The following is a 14,406-nucleotide window of genomic DNA, read 5'->3' on the forward strand; positions in this document are numbered from 1 at the left end:
CCATCAAGGGGCCTACTGCCTTCTTCAATCACAGATTTTCCTTTTCCTTCAATGGGCTCGAAAGTCTTCTTGTTGACCCGGATAGGAGGCATATAACCAACATGGTTTTGACAATCAGCGTGAAAGTTGATGCCAGTCCTTGTCCTGATGAATCTCATGATCCACGGGGAATCTATCTTGTGATCAAAGGGGCACATGGCATTGTCGGCCAAAGTCCTCAAGAAGAAATCATGGATATTGATAGGAATACCGTGAATGATGTTGAAGAGGATATTCTTCATGAGGCCTACAACATCTTCTTCATCGTCATGGCCTTTGATCGGTGCGAGCACACTGTAGAGGATTCTGTATACAGACCGGGGTGTGTACTTGAGCTCGTGGACGAGGAAGGTTGTTCTTAAAGATTTTCCTGCAGCCAAAGGCTTCATGAGGACTTCCATCATTCCATTTGGCAGCTCACTCTCACCATAAAGCTTCACAACCCCATCTGAAGGAATTGGTACGGGCAGTTCTCTGAGGAGTTCAGAAGCAGGAGCCTTGTAGTGAGTGTTTTGTGACATCCAGTAAAACACCCAAGTGTTGATGTCTTCAGTGTTGCCAGATATGTGAAGAGTGGCATAGAATTGAAGAATAAGCTCGCTGTTCCAGTCTGATATGTCTGAGCACATTGGGAGCAAACCTGCATCATGGAGTACACTGAGGACTGGCTCCAGGCAAGGTATTGCTTCAAGCTCAACATGAGGAATATGCCTGTGCTGGAATATCTTGTTTCGTCCATAGAGAACAAAGGCATAGTAGTTCATCTGAGTCCTTGTCCAAAACTTCAGATTCCTCATTTGAGGCTTGTCATAAGGGTTCTCTCTGATGAAGTACATGCGTTCTTCAAAGAAATTTTCTTTCTAAAACTTTGGACGCTTGGAGAATGGCTGACGCTGAACTGGCTGAAGATTTTGCTGAGGAATAGGGGAGGAGACAACAATAGCAGTCTCTGGGTTGAGCACAATGAATGCATTTTCTTGTGCGGGTACATTTTCTTCAGCATTTTCCTCAGGGTGAGGAATTTCATCAGCTGGTACTTCATTCTGAGGAGATGATGCTTGCTCTGGCTGAGCTTCGGGCTGAGGAATTTCTGTTTCTTTCTCAGTTGGAGGAGTTGTGTCAGCCTGTTCCTCATCTTGAGGAGTCTTCTCAGAGTGTTGAATTTCGTCAGCATGAGGATTTTCAGCTTGTTTTTCCTCAGCTGGCTTTGTGGTAGAAGCAGTTTCATCAGCTGGTGCAGCTGATGCTTGAGCAGTTTCTGTCTGAGGAATAAGAGGTTGAGGACTGTCGTCAATCTGAATTTCCTCATTAGTGTGTTCCTCAGGGGCGACATCCTTCATTTCCTCATCTGCCTTCGTAGCTGGGTCATCAATGATGACCATCTCATAGGAAGGGGCGACATTGAGATACACCGGGTCCAGAGGAGCAGTTTCTTCAATTTCTTTGAGGCGCTTTGCCTCTGTTTCTTCTACTGCTGAGGAGGCTTTTCTCTTCTTATCTTCCTTTTCAGCAGCCCTTGTTTTCTTCATGTCTGATGCAGACGGAATTATCTTCTTCACCCTTGAAACTTTTCGTGAAGGAGTTCTCTCTTTAGTTTCTTCAGCTGGTATTGAGGAACCACCTGGAACAGAGTCATGAGCCTGCTTTGATGAAGCAGCTGGATCAGGAGCAGTCTCATCAGCGGCAGCAAATTCATCAGTTTGAGTTTCCGTGATGATTTCTTCAATGGTCGGTTCATCAACACGGCTCTCTTGGTGTACTTCCTCAGCCTGAGGAGTTTCCTCCTCCTGAGGAGATTCATCTGCTGGCTCCTCAACCAAGGGCTGAGGAGTTGGTGTTGGGGGTGTGGTTCTCTTGTTGTAGTCATCAACAGCACTAGTGGCCAGCTTGATGAAATTGCCCTTGAGGCTTTTGCGATCTGACAGCTTGGCGTACTTGTCAGTCAATTTTTGCAGCTCTGCCTGTGTTGTCACCAGTGCATCAGGAGTCAGTTTGAGGAGATTCTGCCTGAGGAATTTCTCCTTTTTGATCTTTGCAACCTTTGCCTGCCTGGCCTGCTGTTCTTTCCACTTGGCTTCATTTATGAAGGTGGCCACCATGTGGCTGATGCCATGGGGAAGCTTCAAATCATCAATAGGAGTGTTTGGGTCCTCATACCAGATATTGATGTAGTAAAGGAGGACCTTGGGGTCCATGGCCAGAGGAATAGCACTGCCTGATGCTTGAGCTACTCTTTCTTGCTTGTTTCTGATGATGGCTTGCAGGGTTTCATCATCATATTCATCACTTCCCTCTGATGCAGATGGGACTGTGATGATTTTGCTAGGGCTGGGCGGAGGTGCACGTTCAACAGTTACCAAAGTCTTGACAGGAGATGTTGAAGACTTTGTCTCCGAGCTGGTTGCAGCTGGGAGTGAGGAGCTAGAGCTGGCAGTCGTAGGCTTCACGACATGCTTCTGTACTGGTTTCTCTTGAGGCTTTGCAGGTGGAGCTGAGGATTTTGATGGTGAGGAGATTGGTACTGAGGGTTTTGGCGCTGATAGTTTTGGTGTTGAAGGTTTTGGTAATGAGGATTTTGGTGCTGAGGGTTTTGTGACAGAAGCCTAAGCAGACTTCTCTTGAGGCTTGGGAGCCCTTGGCTTTGATGGAACAGACTGCATTTGAGGAACTTCTGAGCCTGAGGTTTCTGCAGCTGAGGAATTAGCAGCACCGGAGGCAGCAGCTGAGGATTTATTAAATTTCCTCACTGCAGCTTCTGCCTGCTTCTTGAGCTTGGCCAGATGCTTTTCTTTCTCATCTGGATAGTCATCAATTGTCATGAGGCTTGAGGGACGTGCTACATGATGATCCTCAAGTGGGGCCCTTCTTCCAGGAGGCTTCAAAGCGAATTTCTTCACATATTTGGGAGTCACAAACCTATACTCCTTTCATTCCTTCGCCCATGGGCGTTCAATCTTTTGCAGCCGTATCTTTCTCTTGGCCATTGTCTCATTTTCATCAGGCGTGCAATAGTCCAAGTAAATGTCCTCAGGGATATCAGCAGCTGTGTTTTGCTCAAGTTTCTTTCCTCCCTTGTGTTTTCTGTCTTCCTCCATTTTCCTTAGTTGAGGATTTTGCTGATGATTTTGAACTCTTGAGGATTCTGATGAGCCTTGAAGAGTTTCTTCCAGAAACGCTGCAAATGAGTTAATGTGATGAGAACCGAGAGATTCATCAGCTGACATGTGTGTACCTATGAACAGAGTATAGTTGTGAGGAATTTGGAGAGGTCATATGCGTTCTCAGATTAGAAGAAAATGAAAAAGTTTGACAGTTTGAGGAATATAACCAGTGGTTGAGGAATTTGCCTAAGCATACTCTTCTTGGGTTCCAGAGTTGTATAAATCCGAAAATTCGCACAATTGAGGAATCTCGTGGAAATCTTAGATGCTAAGCATAGTTCATCAATGATTGTGGTGATAGGTAGTGTTTGAGGAATCAAGTGTGCATCGTATCTTGAGGAAAAATAGATTTCACATAGAAGATGTAAAATTTTAGATCTAATCTTGCTGTAAAAATGGGATATATTTACCCTGGAAGGTGCGCACGAAGAACACAAAAAGTTGTGTGTTGGAGAGGTTCTTCGTTCGAGTGTCCAATGCACCCTAACTCGGCGATAGAGGACGTCTACGGCGGCGGCGGACGAAGATGGTCCGACTCCGGCGTGGTTCCGGCGACGGAGAAGTCGAGGCAGTGAAGCTCTTCCTCACCGGCGACGAGACTACTAGCGGTGGCGCTAGGGTTCGGTGGAGTGTGCTGTGGCAGGAGAGCGATGAGGCAAAGAAGAGGATGCCGAGGGGGATAAGGACATATTTATAGTCAAAAGTTACTGTTGGCGCGAGAATGTCGGACCAAATAGCCCCTGCCTCTACGTCTCCGCAGGACACGTGCAGCTCCCGTACGATGCGGTGGAGATAGTGGAGATCGTGGTTATCCGATCGTGGGAAGTGGGGGTTCAGTTACTGTGTCTTTAAGGAAACAATTTTTGAAGATTTGGGGATTTTCGTTACAAAATCATCAGCTGACAAGGACGCAGTGAGGATTTTGAACAAGGTTTCAAGTAGAACGCATATGAAGAATTGAATAGATTGGATGAGTATAGCATAGAAGGAAAGTAGGGTCCGATCACATTCACTTAGCAGAAACATCAACTTGAAGAAATAGCAATAAGTGAATGTTGTTGAGGACTAGAAATCACAGTCTATCTAGTCAAATGAAAGTCATCAAGTGTTTTTGAGGATTTTTGTAATAAATCATCACAATGAAGAACATCTGTTTTGAAGAAAAACGCATTGTGAGGAAATTGATCATTTGAAGAAAATCAACTTGAGGAATTTCACATTGGGAGGTGGCGTGACCCACCATATAAGAATGTTGATTATAGACGCCGCATACAATTGTCGTAGGGCCCTGAGAATCAATTTCTTCGTTAATTTCTTCACATTCAGAGTGACATTCTTCATCAGTTGAAGAAAATTGTTTCATCATGTGTTGCACATCTAAGTCATCAACTTTGCATAAGTGTTAGGATGTGTGCATGTTTTTACAAAACATTTGAAGACTCTAAGATATTTAGCTCACACCGCAACTTGCAAAATCTTTTCTCATGCAGGGGCTTAGTGAAGATATCTGCCAGTTGATCATCAGTCTTCACATGGTCGATGAGGATATTGCCCTTGAGGACATGGTCCCGAAGAAAATGATGATGAATCTAGATGTGCTTGGTCTTCGAGTGCTGTACTGGGTTGTATGCAATCTTTATAGCACTCTCATTGTCACAGTAGAGAGGTACATTCTTCATGTTGATGCCGTAGTCCTTGAGGGTTTGCTTCACCCATAGCAATTGAGCACAGCAAGAACCAGCAGCAATGTACTCAACTTCGGCAGTGGAGAGTGATACGCAGTTCTGCTTCTTTGAGGACCAGCAAACTAGTGATCTTCCGAGGAAATGGCATGTGCCAGAAGTTGACTTGCGATCCACACGGTCGCCAGCATAGTCTGAATCAGAATACCCTACCAGATGAAGATTGGAGCCCTTGGGATACCATAATCCTAGTGTTGGTGTGTGAGCTAAGTATCGAAGAATATGTTTCACAGCCTTATGGTCTGATTCCTTCGGTTTTGCTTGAAAACGTGCACACATGCAAACACTAAGCATTATATCTGGCCTAGATGCACATAGATACAATAAGGAGCCAATCATAGAATGGTATACCTGCTGATCGAAATCTTTACCATTTTCATCAGTGCCGAGGTGGCCGTTCGTAGGCATCGGAGTCTTGGCACCTTTGCATTCGTGCATGTCGAATTTCCTCAGAACATCCTTGAGGTATTTCTCCTGTGATATGAAGATTCCATTGCTTTGTTGACGAATTTGAAGACCTAAGAAGAATTTCAGCTCCCCCATCATGGACATCTGATATTCTTCACTCATCATGTAGGCAAATTCATCACTGTATCTTTTGTCAGTACAGCCAAATATGACATCATCAACATATATTTGACATACAAACATCTCATTATCATAGGATTTAGTGAAAAGAGTTGGATCGAGTGAACCAGGTTTGAAGCCTTTCTTCATGAGGAATTCCTTCAATGTATCATACCATGAGGGGCTTGCTTGAGGCCATACAGAGCCTTTTTGAGTCTGAAGACTTTGTCTGGATTCTTTGGATCCTCAAAACCTGGAGGCTGAGCAACATATACTTCTTCCTCAAGCTTACCATTGAGGAATGCACTTTTCACATCCATTTGATATAAGGTGATGTTATGATGATTAGCATAAGAAAGTACTATTCGAATAGATTCAAGTCTAGCAACAGGTGCAAAAGTTTCATCGAAATATATTCCTTCAACCTGGGTGTAGCCTTGGGCTACAAGTCGTGCCTTGTTCCTCACCACTTGACCGTCCTCATCTTGCTTGTTTCGAAAAATATGATGGTGTGCTTGCGAGGATCTGGTCGTTTGACGAGCTCCCATATGTCATTCAGCTTGAATTGAAGAAGTTCGTCTTGCATAGCTTGGATCCACTCCGGTTCCAGAAAAGCCTCAGCAACTTTTGAGGGTTCTGTGATGGATACAAAGGAAAAGTGCCCACAAAATTTAACTAAGTGTGAAGCTTTTGAGCGAGTGAGAGGACCTGGCGCGTTGATTTCGTTGAGGATTTTGTCAAGTTCTACTTCGTTTGCAATCCTCGGATGAGCTGGTTGAGGATTTTGTCTGGGCTGAGGAAGTGGTGCTGGTGCAATTTCCTCAGGAGCATCTTCTTGGTTTTTATCAGCGATGGGGATCGTTTCTTCACCAATTTCTTCAGTGGGGACAATGTCTTCAGTAGGCTTAAGCTTTATTGCTTCCTCAGGAGACAGCTTATCTGGATCAGAAGGCAATTGCTCTCTTTGCGAGCCATTAGTTTCATCGAACCGCACATCTATAGTCTCAACAACTTTGTTGTGATAGTTGTTGAAGACTCTGTAAGTGTGCGAGTCCTTTCCATAACCGAGCATAAAACCTTCATGTGCCTTAGGTGCAAATTTTGAGCTATGGTGAGGATCTCTAATCCAGCATTTTGCACCGAAGACTTTGAAATAACTTACATTGGGTTTCTTGTCAGTGAGGAGTTTATATGAGGTTTTCTTGAGGAATTTGTGAAGATATACCCTGTTGATGATATGACATGCAGTGTCGATTGCTTCAGGCCAAAAGCGACGAGGAGTCTGATATTCTTCAAGCATAGTTCTAGCCATTTCAACCAGAGTCCTGTTCTTCCTTTCGACGACACCATTCTGCTGAGGAGTATAAGGAGCAGACAATTCGTGAGTAATACCAAGTTCATCAAGATAATCATCAAGACCAGTGTTTTTGAACTCGGTTCCATTATCACTCCTGATATGTTTGATCTTGATGCCAAAGTTCGTCGAGGCCCTTGAAGAAAATCGTTTGAAGATTTCCTGCACTTCAGTTTTGTACACTATGATATGCACCCAAGTATATCTGGAATAATCATCAACTATGACGAAGCCATATAAAGATGTTGCATTGGTTAGTGTGGCATAGTGAGTAGGTCCAAATAAATCCATATGAAGCAATTCGAATGGACGTGTAGTGGTCATGATGGTTTTAGAGGGATGCTTGGATTTGGTCATTTTCCCAGATTCACAAGCACCGCAGAGATGATCCTTGAGGAATTTTACTGATTCAATGCAGATGACATGCTTCTTCTTCGCGAGCGTGTGCAAATTCCACATTCCTGCATGACCTAGTCTTCGGTGCCACAACCATCCTTCTCAGGTTTTTGCTAGTAAGCAAGTGGCTGGTTGAGGACCTGTAGAGAAATCAATGTACAAATCCCCTCTTCTTACACCTTCGAATACTTTGGATTTGTCAGATTGCATGATGACTACACATCTATATCTACCAAAGATGACAATCATATCAAGATCACAAAGCATCGAGACTGACATGAGGTTAAAACCAAGGGATTCAACAAGCATCACTTTGTCCATATGCCTATCCTTGGAAATAGCCACTTTGCCAAGTCCCAATACCTTGCTTTTACCTTTGTCAGCATATGTGATTTGCTTCAGAGGTGATGGAGTTAGTGGCATATTCATCAGTAAGCTTTTATCACCAGTCATGTGATGTGTGCAACCACTATCAAGAACCCACTCAGTATTCTTGGGTTAATCATCCTGCAGATGAATTAGTACATCTTACCATCTCATATGCTTCATATTTGAAGAATATGATACTAATTTCATCAGATCAGTAATTTCATCATAACAGAAATGTAAGGACGTGTGAAATATTACTATTTCATCAATCATTATCTTGCGTCCTATCAAGCATTTCTTCAGGTCTCCAGCAAATTCTTCAGATGATGATTTTCATCTGGAGACCTGACCTGCAGATGTGATTAGTTTGATTTCTTCACCACCCACATCTGAAGGGGTGGCAAAGCGTTCATCATCCTGCGAGCACCATATGAGAAAGGTGGCATTGAAGCTAATGCACTTCTCTTAACAGTAGGGGGGTTAAAGTACTCATATGAATATGCAGAGAACTGGTTTGAGGATTTATGAACATAATGATTTGAGGAGTAACGCTCATATTCATATTCCTTGTAGTTTCCCTGCATGTTAGAAGCATAAGCACGGGTGCGAGCATAGTTTTGACCAGTTGAGGATTTTGATCCTCTTGAAGACTTTGGTCCTCCTGAGGAATTTGGTCCGGGGTTCAGATTCTTCAGTGGTGGTGTCTTGAGGACATTCACCTGAAGATTTTCAAGACAACTTTTGGGAACCCAGATTTTCCTCAGAGGAGGGCCATTCCTGCAGTTAGTTCCAACATATCGAGCAAATACTTCACCAGATTGATTTTTGAACAGTTTATAGTTGGAATCAAATGATTTATCCGAGGAATAGGATAATTCACATGAAAAGCCAGTTAGATTAGATGGATCAAAAGGAGGCCCAGTAGCAGCAACCCATGAGGTTTTGGGATACTGCTCAGGTTTCCAATAAGATCCATCAGCATTTAATTTCCTCTCAAAGGCAATTCCTTCTTTCCTCGGGTTCCCGTTCAAGATCTGCTTTTTAAGCACATCACAAAGGGTTTGATGTCCTTTGAGGCTTTTGTACATGCCTGTCACGTACAATTCCTTCAACCCTGCATTTTCATCAGTAACATTTGTGTTTTCCTCAAGTGAGGAAATAGACACAACAGGTGCAGTTGAAGAATTTGTAGCAATGGTAGCATTTGATGATTCTCGTGAGGAATTAGCAGTTTCGCGTTCAATGCATTTAAGACATGGAGGAATAAAGTCAACTTGACTAGCGCTGATCTGTTGAGCTAGTAATGAATCATTTTCCATAGGAAGATCATCATGAGACATCCTCAGCTTCTCAAGATCAAGCTTCCTTTGAAGAAATTCATAGGAAAGCTTCTCATGATCAGTGAGGAGTGTATCATAACGATCCTGAAGATTATCAAGTCTAGACTGAAGACTTTTCATGTCATCAGTGAGGATTTGGGTAAGGTTCATTTCGTCATTCAACAGATCATCACTTTTGTCTAGCAGTTTCTGAAGCTTTTCCAGAGCAGTTCGTTGTTTAGTGGCAATGATAGCAAGTTTACTGTACCTGGGTTTCTTATAATCATTAGGTTCACAGTCACTTGAATCAGAGGAGGAGGCATTATCTTATACCTTTGAACCTTTTGCCATGAAGAAATAGGTTGTAGCGAAGTCATCAGCATAGTCATCAGTATGGATGGTGCAATCATTTTCTTCAAGATTGAAGATTGACTTGCTGGCGAAAGTGGTTGCTAGTGCAAGACTAGCCTGTCCAGATTCCGAGTCTTCTCCAGAACCCTCTTCTTCATCACATTCCTCTGATTCTGCCTCGGAGTCCATTTCCTTGCCAATAAGTGCCCGAGCCTTTCTGAAACTAGTCTTCTTGTGTGATGAGGGCTTTGAAGATGAGGATTTTGAAGATTTCTTCTTCTTCTTCGAGTCATCAGAACTATCATCCTTGTATTTCTACTTCTTTGATTCCTTTCCCCAACGGGGACAATCAGCAATGTAATGACCTCATTTCTTGCACTTGTGACAGGTTCGTTTCTTGTAGTCCTTAGATGAAGATTCTGATTTCCTCATGTCTCTTCTTGAAGATTTACCGAACTGACCACGTCGTGTAAATCTCTGGAATTTCCTCACGAGCATTGCAAGCTCCTGTCCAAATTCTTCAGGGTCACAAATGTTATCATCTGTGTCTTCTTCTTCAGATGAGGAAATTGCTCTAGCCTTCAGTGCACGTGGTCTGGAATAGCTTTGTCCATATAGATCTCTCTTTTCTTCTAGCTGAAATTCATGAGTATTTAGCCTTTCAAGTATATCAGCTTGATCCAGCATCTTGTAGTCTGGTCTTTCTTGAATCATCAGAACTAAAGTGTCAAATGAAGAATCCAAAGATCTCAATAGTTTCTTCACAACTTCGTGATCAGTGATGTCTCGAGCTCCCAGTGCTTGCAGTTCATTTGATATGTCAGCGAGGCGTTCAAAGGTGTCTTGGCAGCTTTCATTGTCATGTCTCTTGAAGCGATTGAAGAGATTGCGAAGAATATCAACACGAGAGTCACGCTGGGTTGATACTCCTTCATTTACCTTGCACAGTCTCTCCCAGATCAGTGTTGCGGAGCCCAAGGCACTTACTCTTCCAAACTGGCCTGGGCTCAGATGGCCACAGATGATGTTCTTCGCTTGAGAATCGAGTTGCTTGGATTTCTTCACATCAGCCGCAGTGACACTGGCAGAGATGATGGGGACGCCATTTTCCACAATATACCAGAGATCATTATCAATAGCTTGTAGATGCATTTGCATTTTGTTCTTACAGAAAGGAAAGTTCTTTCCTTCGTAGGTAGGACATGTTGCAGTCACCTTAAACATGTCTGCAGTCGACATAACTAAAACTCCAGGTGGTTAAACCAAAATCACACAGAACAAGGGAGTACCTTGCTCTGATACCAATTGAAAGTGCGTTATATCGACTAGAGGGGGTGAATAGGAGATATTTAGAATTTCATCACTGAGGAAATTCCTTTTGAGGAAATTCCTCACTGATGACTAACTTACAGCGGAAACAGTAAAGGATCACACGTGCAATCGTTCACAACATCAGTATTTCAGAGTGAAGAATGTGAAAACATATTGCACAGTAAGCAGGCACGCAGAATACAGATGATGATTAACTACCGTGAAGAATTTGGGGTTGAGGAAATTCAGAGAAAGTCTTAAGCAAATTCTTCAAACAATCACAGTGAAAGTCATCAACACATAATACACGGAAAGTAAAGAGTTGAGGAATTAGAACCCGTTTCTCAGTGAAGACAGTCGTTGATGACCCAGTTCGAACTGTTGTGACAGTCGTACATCTGGTTTGGAGCGGCTTGGTATTGAAACCAAAGGACACCCAGTCCCGGGACACACACTCCCTACCATATTCTCCTTGAGCTAAGGACACACAGTCCTCGCCCAACACTCGTGGTAAGTCTTCAGGGCAGACTTCCAAACCCTCACAAACTTGGTCATTCGACGATCCACAATTAACTGCTAGAACGTTCTAGACCATGACGCCTAACCGTCTGGAGGATGCACAGTCCTCAAAGGTAAAAGGCTTCAGTGCCACACAGGAACAACTTCTTCAGTGATGCTCAATCACTAGGTTTGGTTTGTGGTTTCGGTGGATGGTGTAGTTCCTCACTGATGAATTACTCTCGAAGGCTCTGAGGAATTTGGGTTGCTTTTATGACAAGTGTCAGATTCTAACGGAGAAGCCAACCAGCTAGTGGTTGTGGGGGTGGCTATTTATAGCCTGGGAGCATCCCGACATGATTTGACATTAATGCTCTTAAATAATATGACCGCTGGAGTGGATAAGACCAGTGACTTGGCGTGGTTATCGAGGTGAGAACCCTCAACTGTGAGAGTCCTTATGTCACTCATATTCCTCACTTGAGGCTTTTGGTAGGATTAGGCTTGGGTTGAGCATCATGAGGAAATTCATTCCATAGTGTAACTTCGAACCCCTTCAACAGTACGGTGTTCCTATTACTCAAATGCGAAGAAAGTAAAACAGAAAGTGTAAATCTTCATGCTTCAAATTCTTCAGAATGATTTTCTTCAGGAACCACCGGACTTCTCAATATCAGTATCTTCATGAGGAATATCAATTTCATCGCAGATTCCTCGCGATTCATTTCTTCAGCTTCAGACCAATTTCTTCAACTGAAGACATATATTTTTAGGGGTCGATATTCTTCAAATATCTCAAACTCCTCAATGACTTATAGATCCTGTGTACACTTAAAAACACATTAGATACTTAACCTATAAGTCTTCAAACCACCAAAATCACTAAGGGGCACTAGATGCACTTACAGTCCCCGAATGGATTGCGGTTGGAACGACGAAGCGATGCTTGGAGTACGGATCCGCTGGTATGGATGCGACTTTGGCGTTGTTTGCCTCGATCCATTTTATCCTCTTGACCAGAGATCCGAGTGGATGTATTTGTGAAACGAACCATCAGGGACCGAGTGCTTCCACGGAATCTTTTGATGTGACCAGTCAACTGACAGCGGCGGATTTTCTGGGATCCTCAAATTTTGGTTGCCGCGCGCTCAGCGGGGATGACGACATCGTAATCGAGTAGTATCTGCCGCCTTGATTTCCACGCCTTCATATCCTCCACTAATATCGCTGCAACCGGTCGGGGGATAAGATTTCGGGGCCACCTGCTAGTGACCCAGTCGGAACCGTATTTAAACCTCTACAGCGAGGGTTTTTCGTTGCACTCGCCTGATAGCTCGCACTTGCCCCGCTTCTCTCGTCACCTCCTGCGCATCCCAAGCTCCTTCCTTCCCCTTCTCCCCCGCGGATCTGCAGCCTCCACCATGACGAAGGGGCAGACGAGCAAGCTCGAGGCGCGGAAGAAGAAGAAGAAGGCGGCGGCTCCTGCTCAGTGGCGGCAGCGAGAACTGCCGGCGGGTTGGATCTAGGGGGATTTCCTCCCCTCCACGGTGACGAAGAAGGACATGCTGGAGCTGGTGGAGCAAGGCATGATCGAGCACAAGACATGGAGGCTGAGGGTGGAGGGCGAGAAGGAGCCGGCGCCCCAGGAGGGGGAGCGCGTCTTGCTGGTCAGTCACGTGTACCGAGGCTTCTCTCTGCCTCCTCATCCCTTCTTCAGAGGTATAATGAACCACTTTGGGGCGCAGCTCCACCATTTTCCTCCCAACGCAATAGCTCATCTCTCTGCCTTCGTCGTGCTATGCGAGTGTTTTATCGGCTGTCCTCCCCATTGGGGGCTCTTTAAGCACATCTTCTCTGCTAGATCTCAAACCATCGAAAGGCTTAGCCAGTCGGATGACAAAACTCACCTCCTCCAGCTCTGCGGAGGCTTAGGCTTCCAAAAGAAAAGTAAAAGTAGCTGTCCCGCTCTTCAGTTGTCTGAATCCGTTAGGAACTGGCAGTCGACTTGGTTCTACTGCCAGGATGTTGCTTGACCGAATGCCGCCACTCGACTACCACCTTTTAGCCTAGACCGACCGGCTCCGCCTAGGCAGCTTACACTCACGAAGATGGAGAAGATCCAGATCCAGCCTCTGGTCGATGCGCTTGTAGAGGTCGTCCGAAAGGGAGTCACTGGCATAGATTTGCTGGAGATTTTTCTAGGTCGGCGTATCCAGCCTTTGCAAGCTCGACACCACGCCATGTGGCACTACACGGGGCCTGAGGACTCCACTCGGACTAACCCCGAGTGCGTGACCGGGGAGCTGGTGACGTCGTGGGTCCTCAACATCACAGGCGCCTGCGATAACCCCAGAGGAGCCCGGCGAGTGAAGCCCTTCCATGCGGACAATCCTCCTCCGAATGAGGTGAGTGTAACTTGTCGAGTGCACACAATTGTCTTAGATTTATCGCTTTTTCTTGTATCACTATCTGACGTTTGATGTTGTCGATTGTATCTCGTGTAGGCGTGGACCAACTAGTTTTCTCCTGTCTCGAATGGGAATTCGGCCGAGGAAGAGGAAGGTAGCTAGGAGGGCAGCGTGGAGAGCATCGAGTACGTCTCCGACAGTGGGGAGACGGAGGAGGAGTCCAAAGAAAAAGAGGAGGAAGGTGAGGAACAGAACTCGCCACCCCTACCACCAGAGCCTAGAACTAAACGCCGTCATGAACCCGTGGCTCCGTCGGCTCCTCCAGCGGCCTCGAGTGCCCCGCCAACTGCTCCTGTGGTTCCGAGTGCCTTGCTAGCCACTCCCGTGATTCCGAGTGCTCGGAGCACAAAGAGGACTTGGGACTCTGCTGCTGAGCCCGCGGGCCAGCCCTCTAAGGTGGCCAAACCGAGTGGATCTAAGCCTCGGAAGGCTTTGCCGCGGATGAGGGTTACCGTTCCGGTCACCTCAGCGTAAGTGCATTGTTCTTCTATCTTGTTCCAGTATTTGATTGAAATCATGCTTATTGGTGGAGTGAATTTAACTCGACAGAGCTGCCACTTCTCTGCCGCGCCAGGAAGACGATCCCATGGATATGGACAATGTTGTCACGTCCCAGCAAGGTACGTCGTGGCGACTCCGAGAGCTTACATTATTGTTTCGCGAATTCTGTCTTTGGTCTTGCCCTTTTTTCTATGGTCTCACGTCGTTTGGTCGGGCTTCCTTCAGAGGTGATTCATGTGGAGGATGACGACCAGAAGAGGTCCGAGCAAGCTGTGGCGCCTGTCCTTGAGGCTGTTCCGTCTGTTACTACTCCCTCCATGGACGCGCCGC

This window comes from Hordeum vulgare, chromosome 6H (genome assembly GCF_904849725.1).
Source record: "Hordeum vulgare subsp. vulgare chromosome 6H, MorexV3_pseudomolecules_assembly, whole genome shotgun sequence".
NCBI classification, from domain to species: Eukaryota; Viridiplantae; Streptophyta; class Magnoliopsida; order Poales; family Poaceae; genus Hordeum; species Hordeum vulgare.